This window comes from Hypomesus transpacificus, chromosome 16 (genome assembly GCF_021917145.1).
Source record: "Hypomesus transpacificus isolate Combined female chromosome 16, fHypTra1, whole genome shotgun sequence".
Lineage (NCBI taxonomy): Eukaryota > Metazoa > Chordata > Actinopteri > Osmeriformes > Osmeridae > Hypomesus > Hypomesus transpacificus.
Window position 1 is genome coordinate 1,499,270 of NC_061075.1, and position 16,817 is coordinate 1,516,086.

At 47.6% G+C, this 16,817-nt stretch overlaps 1 long non-coding RNA gene across 1 annotated transcript; it reads left to right on the forward strand.

The window, feature by feature from the left end:
• Positions 1 to 4,679: 4,679 nt before the first annotated feature.
• LOC124478770 lies at positions 4,680 to 16,109 on the forward strand. The gene is made up of 3 exons (XR_006957268.1): positions 4,680 to 4,924; positions 11,732 to 11,942; positions 12,318 to 16,109. It is a non-coding gene; the product is annotated as an uncharacterized LOC124478770 (long non-coding RNA).
• Positions 16,110 to 16,817: the final 708 nt, after the last annotated feature.

Consider the following 16,817-nt stretch of genomic DNA (forward strand, 5'->3'; position numbering starts at 1 on the left):
CAACTCTCACATTGCACAAAGAGAGTCCGGGCTTTATTTGCTTGCACACACACACACCCGCACACTTCTACACACATCTACACACACACCAGCACACTTCTACACACATCCACACACACACAGCTGTCATACAGCTTCAGAGGCAGTCATTCTGTTTGTGCCCTCTGTCATCCAGACTTGACATGAAATAAGGATTTCAGAAAGCCAGTGACCCAGTCCAAGATGAAGTCAGGGAGTGGTGTGGTTGACGTGAGTGCCAAGACCAAACCTTTCTTCCCTCAGCCCGCCAGGGAGGAAGGTGGGTCAATTCTGAAATCGTACGCAATTATTACAACAAAAAAATCTATTGGAACATGGATTCATTCAGTATTCTGTATTATTTCCGGTGAGCGAGTCAGGTTTATTTAACGCATCGACCGCATCGAAATGGACTCAACCTCAACCCAGGGCGTTTGTCCATTCAGACTCGAACCGCCTGTTCAATGCGACGTTCAGACCCACTCGCGTGTCGAGCTCTGCCAAGGTGTCTCCAACTTCCCACGTGTTCAGAAATGCGTTCACTCCTAATGAACGATCCATCCTGCCTGTCTGCTTAGATCTCCGGCCTTATTGTGAGGCCGTAGGTAGTAGGCACGGCCTTCAGCTCCGCGCCCGGCTTATTATTCCCTCCTACGGAGTCTTATCTCCATGTCTGTTGCGTCTGCCAAGTGGGAGGGTGGACCGTGCGATTAGTCTGAGACAGAGTCAAAACAAGTGTTGGAAGTCAGAATCAGAATCAGAATGGGATTTATTCGCCATGAAAGTTTGCACAGACAAGGGATTTACTTTGGCAGGAAGGTGCATACAATAAACATACAGGAACCTACATTTTAAATATGTGGATTATCTATACTAAGGGTACATAGGGTACATAAACTAGCAGTACTAAGTGGAATTAGAATTAAATAAAATGTACATTAAAATAAAATATAAGTTGTCATAAAATAAAATATAAGTTACCACTTACAATATAAAAATACAAATATAAAAACTAAGTGTGTGGTTGTGTAGCCGGGTGACCGGTGGGTTTTGGAAGGATATACGGGGCTTCCACCCCCCCCTTGAGTGCGTTCTCTTGACCTCCGGCCCGGAACGCCGATGAGGGAAACATTTTGAAACGCCGTCGGGCGGCTAAGCGTCCGGCGGAGAGGACGGGGAGGACGGGGGAGGAAGGACTCACCACGGCGGTTTTACCTCTGTGCGGCTGCATCTTGGATTATGGATTTGCAGACAAACAAATTTGACCTGGACAGTGCGGGGGTGGAGCCAAGGAGGGGAGAGAGAGAAAGAGAGAGATAGAGAGAGAGAGGGGGAGATAGAATGAAGACAGAGTAACCGAATCCCTGCGCCCCTGTCTCCCTTCATGTTGTCCAGACCTTCCCTGGCCCTCACTGTCCCGTCTGGAAGATCAGCGCTAAACAGCCAGGCTATTGTTCCCCTCTCCTTTCCCCCCACATCGAGCCTCACAAGCCCTTCCCCTCTCTCCCCCAGCTCATCTGCGCGACTCATGTAAGCCTTTAATGCTGATTACCCCGGCTGACTGGACATGCTTGTGTATGCCTCTTTCACCAGAGTACAAGTGCTGTCAGTGAACTCAGTCTCGGCCTCTTGACTTACTATTGATTTACCTCAAATGATGCATTTGATACTGTGGAGCCTTGTGGGTAAAGAGGAGGCTGTGTGCATGCGTGCATGTGTGTGTGTGTGGCTGTGTATGTGGTGAGACACACCCACATGCACTCACACACGCATTCATATGCAGTGTGTGTGTATGTGTGCGTGTATTATCAAGCAGATCTCCACATTAAGAAACAACCAGTGTGTAAGAGCCAAGGTCTTGTCTCTGCAGCCCGTCTGTCAGTAACCAGAGACCACAGTCGCATCCCTATTCACCCCCTCCAACCCCTCCCCTCAAGGTTTCCATCAAGGGAACAGAACAAAGACCCCCCCCCCCACACACACACAATAGATCTGGTTCCATGCCCCAGTCCCCCCGCCCCTCCGGCCACAAGCTTTTAAACTTTCATTACTGTAGCGCATAGAGAAGCCTTTGAATTGAAGATGCTGACAAATGCCCTCTTCAGAAGTCCTATTCAAGTACGCATTTTCCACCACTGAGGATAAACTTGCGTGACTTCCAAACGTCCACACTCTGCAGGAGGAAACGCACTGACCTGGGGTGGTGCCAATCCTGTAACCCAACGAGGATGCACTTCGATGAGTAACTATTAACTAATGCACATCTCAGATGGCCATGAAGACATCCACTTAACAGTATATCATGAAATCCTCCTAAAGGTGCTTCGGCCAGCCATGTCGCAGTCTTGAACAGACAATGTCAAGGTTATCGGTTCAAAGCCCACCGGAATCTCATCCATGCATCCATATTTAATGGAACTTCACAATGCTGTGCCAGCATGACATTGCTTGCCAAGCAGCATATATCATGGGTGTACTACCGCATGCAACATGGCTGTGAACATTGTCTGTTGAAAGACATATGGGATCATTGTCCTTCCGAGTTTGGCAGCCAGAAATCTGTGAATATGTCAGTCACTGTAAGTGTGAGCTAATGTATTCTATGTCTACACTCGTTCTTTGGCTGGGCTCATTTGAGCTGTTTTGCTTTCTAGTCATGACTTCCTTTCTGAATTTCATGGTGCTCAGAGTCATTTCCATCAGTAATGTTAGCTGGCGGGAGCATATGTTTGCTCAGCAAGTTTAGCGTTGAAACTCGGCTTCCGTTTAAAAGCAGAGGCCAGCGTGTCGCACGTACACAACCGATGGAGCTTTGCCATGCTGTGTGACTAATTAAGAAGGAGCTTGTTTAGCAGCAAGCTAATGATAGATGTTGCCCAAACCTTTTCAATCTTTGTGTGTGAATGTGCCGTGATAGATTATTATCTCTGCATTAAAAAAAATCTACAAAGCTATGTATACATTTATTTATTTTCTGCTCGTGAAATTCTTTCATTAGTTACAAAAAATATATATTGGCAAGGCCACCACTTAGTCAATGCTCCGTCTTTCATGGGTATTGATCAGTTGCTAATTAAATGGCAATTAAGGGACCATTATTGAGTCTTGGATGACAAAATTCTCACCTCTGGGAGGTGGTGGTGAGGTGTGGGGAGGGAGGAAGGAGGTGGCGTGGGGAGGGAGGGGGTGGTGTGGGGAAGGAGGGGGTGAGGTGGGGAGTGGAGGGAGGAAGGAGGTGGCGTGGGGAGGGAGGGGGTGGTGTGGGGAAGGAGGGGGTGGTGTGGGGAGGGAGGAAGGGGGTGGTGTGGGGAGGGAGGGGGTGAGGTGGGGAGGGAGGGGGTGAGGTGGGGAGCGGAGGGGAGGGAAGAAGGAGGTAGCGTGGGGAGGGAAGGGGTGGTGTGGGGAAGAAGGGGGTGAGGAGGGGAGTGGAGGGGAGGAAGGGGGTGGTGTGGGGAGGAAGGAAGGAGGTGGCGTGGGGAGGAAGGGGGTGGTGTGGGGAGGAAGGAAGGAGGTGGCGTGGGGAGGGAAGGGGTGGTGTGGGGAAAGAGGGGGTGAGGTGGGGAGTGGCCCAGCCAAGGCTTTCAACGTGCCTCCTAGATTTCCCCTTACGCTGTCAGTTATTAACCGCTAAAGTCGGCTCAGTGTCGGCCATGAAATAGGATTTTCTGCACTCCCAACTTTTAATACACTTTTCATAATGATATGTTATGACTGATTACAAGTAGCTAGGATGTCTGACGACCGCAATGAGAGGTCAGACGAAGGGTCTCTTAGCAACTGTCCAGGCAATTGATTGGCTCTCTCACACTAAGGAACATTTTGAAGTAAAACTGAAAGTTAGGGGTGTTCTCAGAGTGAGCTTGGTATTGTTTAATCAGAGCACATTTCCGAAAATCAATGGAATAATAGTGTGCTGAAGACCACTCTGAACAGGAAGTGATCACATCCTTAGTTGAGTATCTGAAGGGCACAGCAAGGCAAATCTCTGCGGTATTTTCTGACAGCTGCTGGGTACTTACTTTCTGAACATGTCCTTTGTTGTTTTTTAGCTTTGTATCAAAATATAATTGTTTTCAAATAATAACCAATTTGTTTTAATTTGTTGTGTTCTAGTCACAGATCATAAACTATTTAGTTTGAAAATATGTTCTGCTGACATTTTGTCTAACACAAATAAATGTCGTTGATTCAGAACAGCGATATACTGTATAAATGATGTGATATCCCAATGGTCCTGCGTTGCTGCAATATAACAGAGTTTTTCAAGTTAGGATCTGTGTGGGATAGTCGACAGGTGTCTTAATATCTGTTGTATCTTGAGGTGGATGTGCTTTCCACCCTTCACAGCCTGAATCATATTCAGTATCTCATGTCAAGGTCAAACAAAACACGTCTGTCTCAGAAACGTCAATGTTTCAACATCTTAACACCTGGACAACTGAGCAACATTTATTTTTCAAATGAACACAGTTAACTTGTTTTTTGGGTCCTATTTGAGTATTTTGATTATAGTCTCCCAAAACACGACAGTTACTGACTCCCTTTCTGAATCAGGTCACTGGGCAGGTGTGACTGGTGTGCTCAGTACAGTACAGTACTAAAGACGAGGAGGGGATTGTCTTCCAGAGCAGAACAGGTTTGATGAGTCCAGGTGAGTCAGGAAGCAGCATTATGCTAATGTGTTCGTTCACCAGGAGGAGGAGGAAGTCCTTCTTCTGTTACAACTTAGAGACAGGATCACACACAGACGACTAACCTGCATGGGAGATTAGTAGAGAGGCAGATCCTTGTTTTGTTTTCTCGGACACACACACACACAGACACACACAGACACAGACACACACACACACACACATACAACAACAAATAACCTACTGGGGGATCCACAGAAACGCCCAGAGTCAAGGTAAACATTTCAGCTGCCTCTCTCTCTCTCTCTCTCTCTCTCTCTCTCTCTCTCTCTCTCTCTCTCTCTCTCTCTCTCTCTCTGGCCTCTCCCTCTCTCTGGTCTCTCTCTCTCTCTCTCTCTCTCTCTCTCTCTGTTCAAACGGTGTGTCTCAGAGTGTGTGTGTGTTTGTGTCGCGTTGGCAGGTGTCTGTATACCGAGCAACAGATCTTTCACCTCAGCCCTCTCTAGGTCTGTTACCATGCAACATGCTGCGCTGACTCTGCTTGTGGCCATGTTGTTTGTCTCCAGAGAGCTGCCTCTAAGCTTAGTGCCGTTCATTAGCTGGAGGTAAGAGGGCTGGGAGAGACGGGAGGTAATATGAATGGGGGGACGGGGCCACTTAGTTCACCCTCTGCTGGTGTTCTGTTCTCGTAAAGAGCATGTAGGCAGGCAGCCAGGAGGCAGGCTAGCAAGCAAACAGGTAGGTGGGTTGGCAGACAGACAGACAGACAGGCAGGGAGACAGACAGGCCGGGAGACAGGCAGACAGACAGGCAGGCAGACAGGCAGGGAGACAGGCAGACAGGGAGACAGGCAGACAGACAGAGACAGGCAGACACAGGGAGACAGGCAGGCAGACAGACATGCAGGTAGGGAGACAGGCAGGTAGACAGACAGGGAGACAGGCAGGCAGACAGACAGGGAGACAGGCAGACAGACGGAGACAGGCAGACACAGGGAGACAGGCAGACAGACATACAGGCAGGTAGGGAGACAGGCAGACACAGGGAGACAGGCAGGCAGACAGACATGCAGGTAGGGAGACAGGCAGGTAGACAGACAGGGAGACAGGCAGGCAGACAGACAGGGAGACAGGCAGACAGACGGAGACAGGCAGACACAGGGAGACAGGCAGACAGACATACAGGCAGGTAGGGAGACAGGCAGACACAGGGAGACAGGCAGACAGACATACAGGCAGGTAGGGAGACAGGCAGGTAGGGAGACAGGCAGGTAGACAGACAGGCAGACAGACATACAGGCAGGTAGGGAGACAGGCAGGTAGACAGACAGGGAGACAGACAGACAGACAGACAGAGACAGGCAGACAGACGGAGACAGGCAGACACGGGGAGGCAGACAGACAGACAGGCAGACAGACAGACAGACAGGGAGACAGACAGGCAGAGAAACAGGTAGGGAGACAGGCAGGGAGAAAGACAGTCAGAGGAGAAAGCACCTTGTATGTTCATTCAAGTGAAGCCTCCTACTTCTAAACTGTTACAGTGGGAAATGGCAATTAAATCCAATTTGTACAATATTTGTGGGGGAATAATCATAATTTCTCATTTTTTCCTGTCAGAGAAGAGGCCTCTCTCTCTCTGTCTTTCTCTGTTGAGTAGAAAGCATGCTGAATAAATGTGCTGCCTGGCTGGAATACCAACACACACACGTATACGCTTACATGCACACACACACGTAGAACACCCTCGAACCGAGTAACTGCTAATGTGTCAGCCAAATGTCAGCATGCACTTATTTTCATATCTTACTTTACTGACCAAAACAGCAGTAGGTTAAACAGCTGTGGGTTAAACAGCAGTGGGTTAAACAGCAGTGGGTTAAAACAGCCTACTTTGCGAATTCACACTCAATGCCGTGGAACAGATCACCCCTAGCAAAACAAAAACAGAGTTGTTTGTGTTGTGATATGAGATACAGGGATTTCCTTGGTCACATTCCATCCTATGTGTCTGGCTAAAGGCATACAAGCCCAGTGTCAGATGAGGATTCTAATACCCAGAAACAAACCAGTTCTGTTTGGAATGGCCGTGTGGGTGTGTGTGTTCGTGCTTGCGTGTGCTTATGCACGTGTTTTGGCATTCCAGACAGGTAGCACATTAACTCACCAAGCTTGCTGTGCCACTGTAGTTACCCAGAGAGAGAGAGAGAGAGAGAGAGAGAGGGAGAGAGAGAGAGAGAGACTCTCTCAGGTTCTCTCCATGAGGTGACCCTGTCTACACTTGTTCGAATGACTAAACACATCCCCTCGCCTCCATCTCCAGGTCAGAGGTCAACACTGGGGATTAGTTTCTGACCACAAACTTTCTTTCCTCTGTCAGATCTGAAGCTGGGTTAATACCACTTCTTTGGATAAAGCTCCTGGGTAAATGTTGTGGTTTCGCCTTACTGTCAGTGTGCGTCTGTGTGTGTAATTAGTCTGTGTGTGGTAAACGACACAAATGACAGCATGTTGACCTCACAATGACGGCGTGTTTCCGGGGTGATTCGGGAACCCCCGGTCCTGCCCATTCCTGGCTACTGTACTGGATCTGACGCCCTCCACGTCACATCTTCTTGGCCTAGCGGCAGAGTCTTGGCTCTGGGGGCGGGGGGGGGGGGGGGGGCGGGGGGGGGCGGGGGTTCGATCTTCTGCTGCTGGGTCTTCTCAGCAGTAGGACAAGCAGCTGTGAAACTCTGACAGTATGTTTTACTGCTCTCCCCTTCTGAGTCGTCTCAGGCAGATTCCGGTGTGTTCTGTGTCACCTCTCTGTGTTCTCCTTTCCCTCTGAGATGGGATCAGGCGTTTCTTTTCATCAACAATGGGGGAGTGGAGGGAGGAGGCCATAGCTGGGGCTCCTATCTCAGTGTCCAGAACATTCTTTGTTATCTGTCCAAAGCGAGAGGAGAATCCCTTCCTTCTTTATTATCACCAGACCTTGATAAGGAAAGTCCTGACAGTTCTCTATTCTCTTTCTCTTTCTCTCTCTCTCTCTCTCTCTCTCTCTCTCTCTCTCTCTCTCTCTCTCTCTCTCTCTCTCTCTCTCTCTCTCTCTCTCTCTGTCTGTCTGTCTGTCTGTCTGTCTTTGTCTCTCTCACATACACACACACATAATCATACAGGGACTCAACCAGACATTCAGACGCATAAGCACACACACGCGCACACACATCGACGCACAAACCGAGTGTCAGACGGATGTTTCCATGCAGTGTCTCTGGTAGCTGTCTGTCTCAGTCTCTCTCCTACCCTTGTCTGGGCCTGTCTGCATCTGAATCTCCTTTTTAAACAGTATCTGGTGACATGTTATCTGGCTTATAAAAATTCACGACTGTCGGCACACTGCAGCTCTTTTGAAAATCTCAATTTTCCCCCTGTCACATAGCTGATTCATTTATTCTCTCAAATTTGCTTTTTCAATTATTTGTCAACCTTCATTTCTGCGAGGGGGGGGGGGGAGTATTGGGTAAGTCCAGCGCTCCTCGCGTGACGCCACTCCTGATGATTGCGGGTGTTGGCCGAGCGGGAGCCAGGTGCAGCCAAGCATCCAGACAGCCCCCCCCCCCCCCCCCCCCCCCCCCGCTCGCCAAACACCCAGACTCAACACACACCGTGTCGCCTCCTCTTCCCCGTCCCCGCCACGCCGCCCAGACCCCCAAACTGGGACACAACGTCACAAATGGGGGGCCGCGTCCCCTCCCAGAACGTGGGGAGAGGAGGGGGGGTCCTCGTTCCCCCCCCCCGCCACCGCCGCCTGTCACTCGCCTCACAGGACCTGACTCACCCGTCAGCTTCGGTGACAATCTGAGGATTAACCGATGAGGAAACTGGAAACTTCTAGCACCCCGGTAGCTCACCAGGTTAGGGTTAGGGCCTGGGTTCAAATCTGCCCCGGGCCCTACGCCCGGCGTCTCCCCCTGGCCCCTCCGCCCTCTCCCACTTTGAAAAATAACGGTCCGTTAAAGCATGAAAAAAAAATGCCTGAAGAATAAAAAATATAATAAAAAAACTCTGAGCTTCCAAACGGGGATTGTGTTTGTTGGTCTGATGTTACAGCATGACTCACAGCATCATGCTCCACCAGCTGTGGAACTGATCATCTCCATTCAGTCCATTTCAAAGCCACAGTATAACCCCCTTCACAACTGTCAGTGTGATCGCTTGGTGTTTTTTATATTTTTTTTATGACATTCCCCTCCCCCAGCGCCTGGACAGAAATGATGTTTCGACTGTTTAGGCATGGAAATCTCCATGGCTATTGTGGATTTGCGAAGTTGGAGCCTACTCATAGTCAGGAGAGGAAGAGGATCTGAGAAATGGGGAAACGGAATGGAAGTGGATGTTTATTTGCGCTCGGCCCCAGCTCGCTCCTCCTCGTATATCAAATAAATGCAAAGCCTCTTTAATTCCGTTTCTTTTTCATCTCGCTCGGCAGTGAGTGTTTGAATGTCAGTTTACCCGTACGGAAATGTGTGCCAACCGCCTCTTAGCTCTTCTCTCCTCTTCCCTCCTTTCCTCTCCTCCTATTGAGTCGTAATCAGAGACATTCTCATGCTCTGGTCCCAGGAAGCGTGTGAAAGACCATAACGCATACTAACGGTGGGTGCCGCGCATAAAGAAGAGGCTCCAAGACATTCAAATTGATGACTCCCTCAGCCCACCCAGTCTGGGACTGCTCAATTGGTTCACTAAATAAAGGTCAAGTGAAGCGTTTCACCCCGAAGTCAGTGTTTTAGTCTTGGTTTTACCTCCCTCGCTTTGAGTTTCAAAGGAAAAGGCGGTTTCCTGTGTGAGTGAGGCGACGGGGTTGGAATCCTTCTGCCACGTGGCGGTGGGAGAGGGGGCCACCCCTAGCTTGGGGTCAGAGGTCAGGGAGGTGAGCTAAGCTGGCACACAACTCTGATTCTGGCCAATGGGAGCAGAGAGTTGGTTGTGGTGCTAATTGGCAGGTTGTATTGCCGTTGATGTGAATGACGTTGCCACTACAGCGATGTTTTCAAAGGCACATTTTGTTTGGATGTTTATCGAAAACACAACACGTTGACTGTTAAGTGCAATTTTGTTACTTTTTACATTTTCATTTGTATGGGAATGGTCGTGGATTCAAATGCGTTTGCTTTCTGTCGATGAGAGGTTTGGGGTAACAATGCACTTTGTTCTGTTCACTCTGTTGTCTCTATTAACAAGGTGATTAATTAACAAGCAGGGCCTATGTACTGACTCCAGGCCTGTCTGGTCTCTGCATCATAGGAACATCTGGTTCCCTCTCTGTCACACATACGGCAGACGAGGTTCAGCCTTGCGTCGGGCTAAGCTGTCGCTGTTTACCAATTATTCATAACTACAAACAGAAGTTGAGAGCAAAACAGCCATTTTTCCTGTTTATCAAACTTTTATAACCCGTCGGCCCTCAAACAAGAGAAAAGCTGTGCCAAGTGATGGAATAGTGGAGAAAGAGAGAGAGTGCCAGTCTCTTGGTCGAGAGAGATGCTGCGCAGCAGACAAGATGGAATGTGACAGAACGGAGTGTAACAGTTCTCGTCGACTTCTGAGGACAGTAATGGCGCCCGGCATTGATTATTGCAGGAGAACACGGATATCTTCATTGAGGACAACTTTCTCTTAACACATGGCGCGCAACGACTTGGAGATTTTAATGATGCACAACAGGCGCATTCGCAGCCCTGCCATCAGCTGCTCTAATTAGGCAGGCTCCACAAGATGTTGGCTAATTGATTGCCTCCTGTGATCAAATGACAAAGGGAAGTAAGCAACAGAATCTAAATAGAACCCCCCCCCTCTCATCTCTTCTCATCCTTCCTTCTGCCCCCCCTTCCTTCTCATCCTCCCTTCTCCCCCCTCCTCATCCCCCCCATCTCCCTTGCCGTTCTTCTGTCATTCTTATTCCTCCCCCTCAGTCCCTCTTTCTGTCTTCATCCCTCGCTCAAAATGTTCCTTCTCAGCGTTTTAGGAAAGCAAAGAAAAAGGTGCAGTGCTCTCTTCATTTCAGAGCTGTAATATCAAAAGAATGGCCAGTGTCCAGAAGGCTGACATTTTGTCTAGTTCTCTCTCTCTCCCTCCCACCCAGACCCCCTCCGTGCAGAGAAGAAGACACGTGACAGTCAGAGAGGACCCTCCGTGGCGAGACGCTTCCCGTCCCACCCAGCGGCGTGACAGTAGGGTCAGCGTGCTGCGTCACCCCTCTGTAGGTTGGCATTTCTGCCCTGCGCCGGAACACAAGGTTCTGTAGATGTTCTCAACGTGCGGGCGAGATGCAAGATGGGGTTTACCCCACAGCCATGTGTTGTTGTAGTTTATCTATTTATCTATTTAGGAAGTAATCACCCACTGTGCTGAGCTTTATTTACCCACCCACACACACACCCACACACACACACACACACACCATCCTTAAAGGTTCCTGTGGAGTCTAATAAGCCGTTCTGTCAGCCTCCCTCCTCATGTCCATAATTACAGCAGTGTTTGGGATCCAGCGCTCGCTCTAGAAACCTCTAGAAGTGACATCCCCGCACCTATAATTAAGACAAACAACTCAGCGCCAGGTGATTATAGTCATTAATTAGCATCTGTTGGCAAATAGGTCAACAGACACACAAAACATCTGAGTCGTGTTAAGTCGTGGATTTGGATTTGGCTGGATTTGTGTTCATGTCTCACAGAGGCTCTTTCCCCTCGCTGTGGCTGGCATTTGTTGTTCTTTTAGTGTTTTTTTTATTATTTTTTTTCTTTCTTTTTTGCACCTCCGAGGGTGGGTTGGGATGGTAGGCATGTGAAGTGCTCTGTATGGCTTTCCCTCAAGTGGATACTGCATTCCGAACGCATATGGTGTGAGAACCTTCTTGCCTGCTATTCTGATCAAAGTGGTGTAAATAGTGTGTGTGTGTGTGTGTGTATGTTGTGCTGTGTGCCACAGTTTCTCCAGCCCATATGCTCAAACATTCCTCCTCTCCATTTCTCCCGTGCGTTCTTTGAGTTGGCCTAAATAATTCTGCTTTCTTAGACTTTCGTCTTCATTTGTGGCAGGGAATGATTCGCTTCAGCACCTCCACGCCTTCGCACTGCGAGGCCTTAAGACTTGAGGAAACAGCCCCTGCAGAAGGCTGTGTTGAGGGCTGCAGGAGCTGCATTGATTGGAAGCCACCAAAGCCAGGGGCAACAGGTTGTAATTGGAGCTAGCCTAGCCTAGCTTAGCCACTTAGACATGAGTGAATCAAGGGGAGTGTTCCGGAGCTTGGTATGTGTTTTTGATCACAAACATTGAAGACCCAGATTGGATTACGATTCTTCAAACAAGATTCACGAAATAAGTTGTGTACCTGTTTTGTGTGAACATAAACAGTGTTTGATACTGCACGCATCTCTTTTTCTCTGTCGCCCCGCTATCCCGCTCTCCCTCTGTCTCTCACTGTCACCCTTCTCTCTCTCTCTCTCTCTCTCTCTCTCTCTCTCTCTCTCTCTCTCTCTCTCTCTCTCTCTCTCTCTCTCCCCTACTCTCTCTCTCCCCTACTCTCTCTCTCTCTCCCCTACTCTCTTTCTCTCTCTCTCTCCCCTATTCTCTCTCCCCTACTCTCTCTCTCCCCTACTCTCTCTCTCGGTTTCTCCCTCTCAGTTCCTCTCCTGTCAGAAGCGGACAGCCCTCCTGCACAGAAGAAAGGTCTTGTGTCTACATTTTGAAAACCCAAATAAGTGACACACCTGTTACCCAAGAAATACCTGTCACCTCCTGCCAAAGCCGGTAACCCTTTAAAACTGTGGAAAAGAGACCTCTTATCTTCTCCAAACACCTGTTAAAGCCCTACTCAGGGATTCAGGGATGCTGCATAAATAGGTGACAATGGCATTTGTTGTGCTTTTAAAGATGCCACAGAGTTCAGATAGAAACACAGTGTGGTGGTTTGCCTCACTTTCTTCCCTCGTTTCGGGCAGAGATGACTTTTTTTTATCTGCTACAAAGTTATTTGAGCGCCCCGGTTTTCAAAATGAAAATAAAAGTTAACCGTTTCTCCCTGCTTCGGGGCAATAACCTCTGTTTTAAGAGAGCGCCGTGTGAAATAGGAGAACACAGTCGTATTATCTCAGGGTCAGAGGTTGCAGGAACAAGGGAGGTGTTTGCTTCCAGAACGGTGAGCTCCATGCTGGCATGCTATTTATTCTATACAGATATACCTGTATATAATAACAGATAATGTGTGTGTGTGTGTGTATGTATATAACAGATAACAGACAAGCCGTCATGATATCAATGGATTAACATGCCTCATAAGTAACCATGCTTTCAGGAAAGGCATGTTGAAGAGGACATGGCACTTTTATTGATGAACGTACAAAACAGGTCTCAGTCCTGTTCCTCCCCTCTGGTTTTTGACCTGCTCACCCGTCCTGTGATGACTTCACATGACAGGGACGTCTTCCCTTCTTTTGAGTCCTATCAATGACCTCTCTGGGGGAATGTGCTGCCCACGCTGGGGCGCAGGGGCAGGGATTTATGTGGACGTGGTTCCGTGGGTCCGTGGCTGGGTTTCCGTGGAAACCCGAGAGCTGCGTGTTGTTTTTGCTGTCTCTCTTTATACATCCCACAGCACCATAATCAGATAGGGATACAGAACCTCACAGAATCACTGCATTTCGAGTTGCCTTCAGAGCCCTGGCAATCTCCGGGACACACACGAGACTCCTGGACACGACCACACACACACACACACACACACACACAGGTGTTGGTGCCATGGTACCGATGTGCAATCCACTTTTGGTATTATTGACAATATGACAATGCTAAGACCTCCAGAAGGCAGGATGTAATCTCTGGACTATTATAGTCTTTCGGCTGCTTTACCTTAACACCCCCACCCCCATTTACCACTCTGCTTTCAACAGCACACATGGTCTGCTTATCACAGCTCAAGGACAGCCCCTGACTTTGAGAGACAGAGAGAGGGAGATAAAGAGAGATGTGAGAGGGAGAAAGTGGGAGGGCTAATAGGAGGGGAAGAGAAGGAGAATGGAGGCAGGTACAGACGCCCGCCAGATGGAGAGTTCAGACCACGGCTTGTTCCTCTGAAATGTCAGAACTGTAAAAAAAAAAAAAAAAAACGATTCTAAAGCCTCCATCACTGGCGGTCAGGACCAGTGTAGAGGTTAGGGAGATGAGGCCTCCTCGGTGAACTGTGGAGGTCATTCCGGATGCTTGGCTCTGGCCACAGCCTCCTGAGTAGAGCTGGAGGCCAGGCAGGGAGACCGTCTTCCACACACTCATCAAACAGGGCCTGCAGGACATTCCGCTGCTGTTGTGACTGTGTTTGTGCGTGTGCGTGCGTGTGTGTGTGGGACTGGCATAGAGCCGAGGGGAAAATCCTGAGTGTTCTCAGGAGTGTGAGTCTGGATTGAGTTGCTTTGGTTGTGAATGATGTTATACAATTGTGTGGAAAGGGGTAATATGTAAACCTGTGCTTGTGTGAGTTTGTGTGTCTGTAAAGGTGTAATATGTGATTGTGTGTGTGTGTGTGTATAGGGGTAAAATGAAAATGTCTTGTGGTTGTTGGCAGAGACTGTGTTTCTTGTGTCATCCACAGACACGGAATAGTTGTGTTTGTATCTAAATATATGCTTACTCTGCCATATATGTAAGTCGCATCAATCCAACAGAATCATTGGGAACACGGTGTCCCTTTTGTGATTGAATGAAGCGCTTTACAGGCTGAGTTATATTCATTTCACCACAGTATGAAATCTTTATATGACATGCAAAGTGCTCTCCGGCCCGCATTTACGGACAAAATATTTTACCTTGACTTTGCAGAACAGTAGCGCCATCATCTTTTATTGGAAGACGCGTGTGCTTAGGTTGATTAAGAAGGAGATCCTTGGAAGTAATTTATGTCGTGAAAACAAGCCTTGGAGGTTGTAGCTCTGATTTAACATGCATAGGGCGAACAGTAAACCAGGCGAATACAGTAGGTCCTTCAGTGTAGCAAGAAGTTGTGTGGCTAAGGTACAGTGCTGTATTTAGATGAGCAGACTAATGTGCTTGACCGGTACTTGTGCACAGTACATACTTCTATAAACATACTTGCATAAAGTATAACACAAGGATGAGAGTAGGGAGGGAGATGGTGGTTAACTGGTCAATTGGTTGTACTCATGTTTTACATACGTACATATACACATGAACAGTATACTGTATTTAAATATGTGTATGTATATGGATACAGTAATTACACATCAGTTTCTTTTCCCCTCTCTTTCCATTAATTACCTAATTTCAGTATCCACCCACAGCCTCGACACCATCATGCCTTCCTCCTGTGCCACCTGTACCCACGCGAAGGGTTCCCACTTTCAATTCCCCTCCTCTAATTGAAATAAAAAATGTAGAGCAGGAAATTCAGAACAAAGTCATTAGGATTTTAATTTTTGTTCGTGAAGGGTTGTTGTGAGTTTCGGGGGTTCATAACGGGGTTGTGTTTCTGAACGCTGTTTCGGTCCAGTCTGGATTCAAGTTTTAATAGGCATCGGCATCGTTGGGGAAACAAAGAGATGCAAACGACCTTAGAACAGGAGATTAGATTCGATTAGATTGCGTTTAGATTACAAATTCCAAACAAACTTCTCATGTATTGTCAAACTCGAGCAGTATTCAATATGATGCTTAACAGGTAATATGACAATCCTTTCAAGTCTGCCCCATCCCCCAGATACACAGCTCAACGATCAAATAAATCAATTATTCGTGTTCGTTGTCCTTCACAGTTTGAAATAGGAAAATAAAGGAGCTTTGAAATAAAGTTAATGTTGAAAACGTCACGTTTTTTGAAGAACCAGAAACTAATAAGAGGTTCTGCCGTTGATGAAGAAGAGGAACATGTAGTAGATCAAAACAGCCACAGGTTACCTCACTGCAAACGGTTTCATTGGAACGTCTTCTCATCTCTACTTGAAAGCAATACCAAAGCTCTTTGTCTGCTATAATGATATATTTTTCTCTTTCTGCCTTTTTTTTTTTTTTTTTTGCAGTCACTGCATAATTACAATGCTGGGGTTAGTGATGGTCCCAGCCATTTTGACTTCACAAAGACCTGAGGGGTGGAAGATTGGATTCTCCAAAAACACTCCTTTCGAAAAAAAAAAAAGAATCTCTCTGTTCTGGTTCTGCATATCAATGGGAAAAGAGATGTGTTGAAATTGCATATAAGGTTATTATATTTTAATAAGGAATGGGCTTCGACATGTCTGCACTTTCCTGCTGAATTTGGCCGTAAAAATGTGGAGAAGAGGGGAAACAGACTGATAGAAAAGGGCATAGATTTCAAATCAAAAGAAGGGTGTTATTCTCTATTAGGATGAGTTTCTTATTATGTTCTCTCTCTCTCTCTCTCTTTCCCTTTCTTACTCTCTCTCTCTCTCTCTCCCTGCTCTCTCTCTCTTTTTCGCTCTCTCTCCCTGCTCTCTCTCTCTCTCTCTTTCCCTTTCTTACTCTTAGAAACTGCAAGTGGCAGCTCGGATCTAAGACGGATTCGAGAGACCGCAAATAGAGTGCGGCTAGTTAGATCAACACTTGTATTATTGTTTTTGTTGATTTTATGTAAAGCACTTTGAGCTGCAATTCTTGTATGAAAAGTGCTATATAAAAAAAGTCTTACTTACTTACTTACTTACTTACTTACTCTCTCTCTCGCTCTCTCGCTCTCGCTCTCGCTCTCGCTCCGCTCTTTCTCTCTCTCTCTCTCTCTCTCTCTCTCTCTCACTCTCTCTGCTCTCTCTCTCTCTCTCTCTCTCTCTCTCTCTCTCTCTCTCTCCCTACTCTCTCTCTCTTTGCTCTACTTTCTCTGTCCACCTCTCTAAATGCCGTGCTGTGTATGTCTCTCTCTGAGTGACTGCACAGCAGGTGGTATGGCTGCATGATCCATCAGATCTCCCGGATGTCCACTACACTGTAGTAACAGATGGAAAATGGTCCACTGTGTTTACCATGCCTCTAAAAAGAACAATGGTTACAGGGAATTTACGGGCAACAGTGGGTCCTGTCTTATGCTAGAGAGTGATTTTAAGCATACGTTTTTTATTTGAATCCATTTTGATGTGTCTGGAGTGGTCTTCACAAAGCTCAACC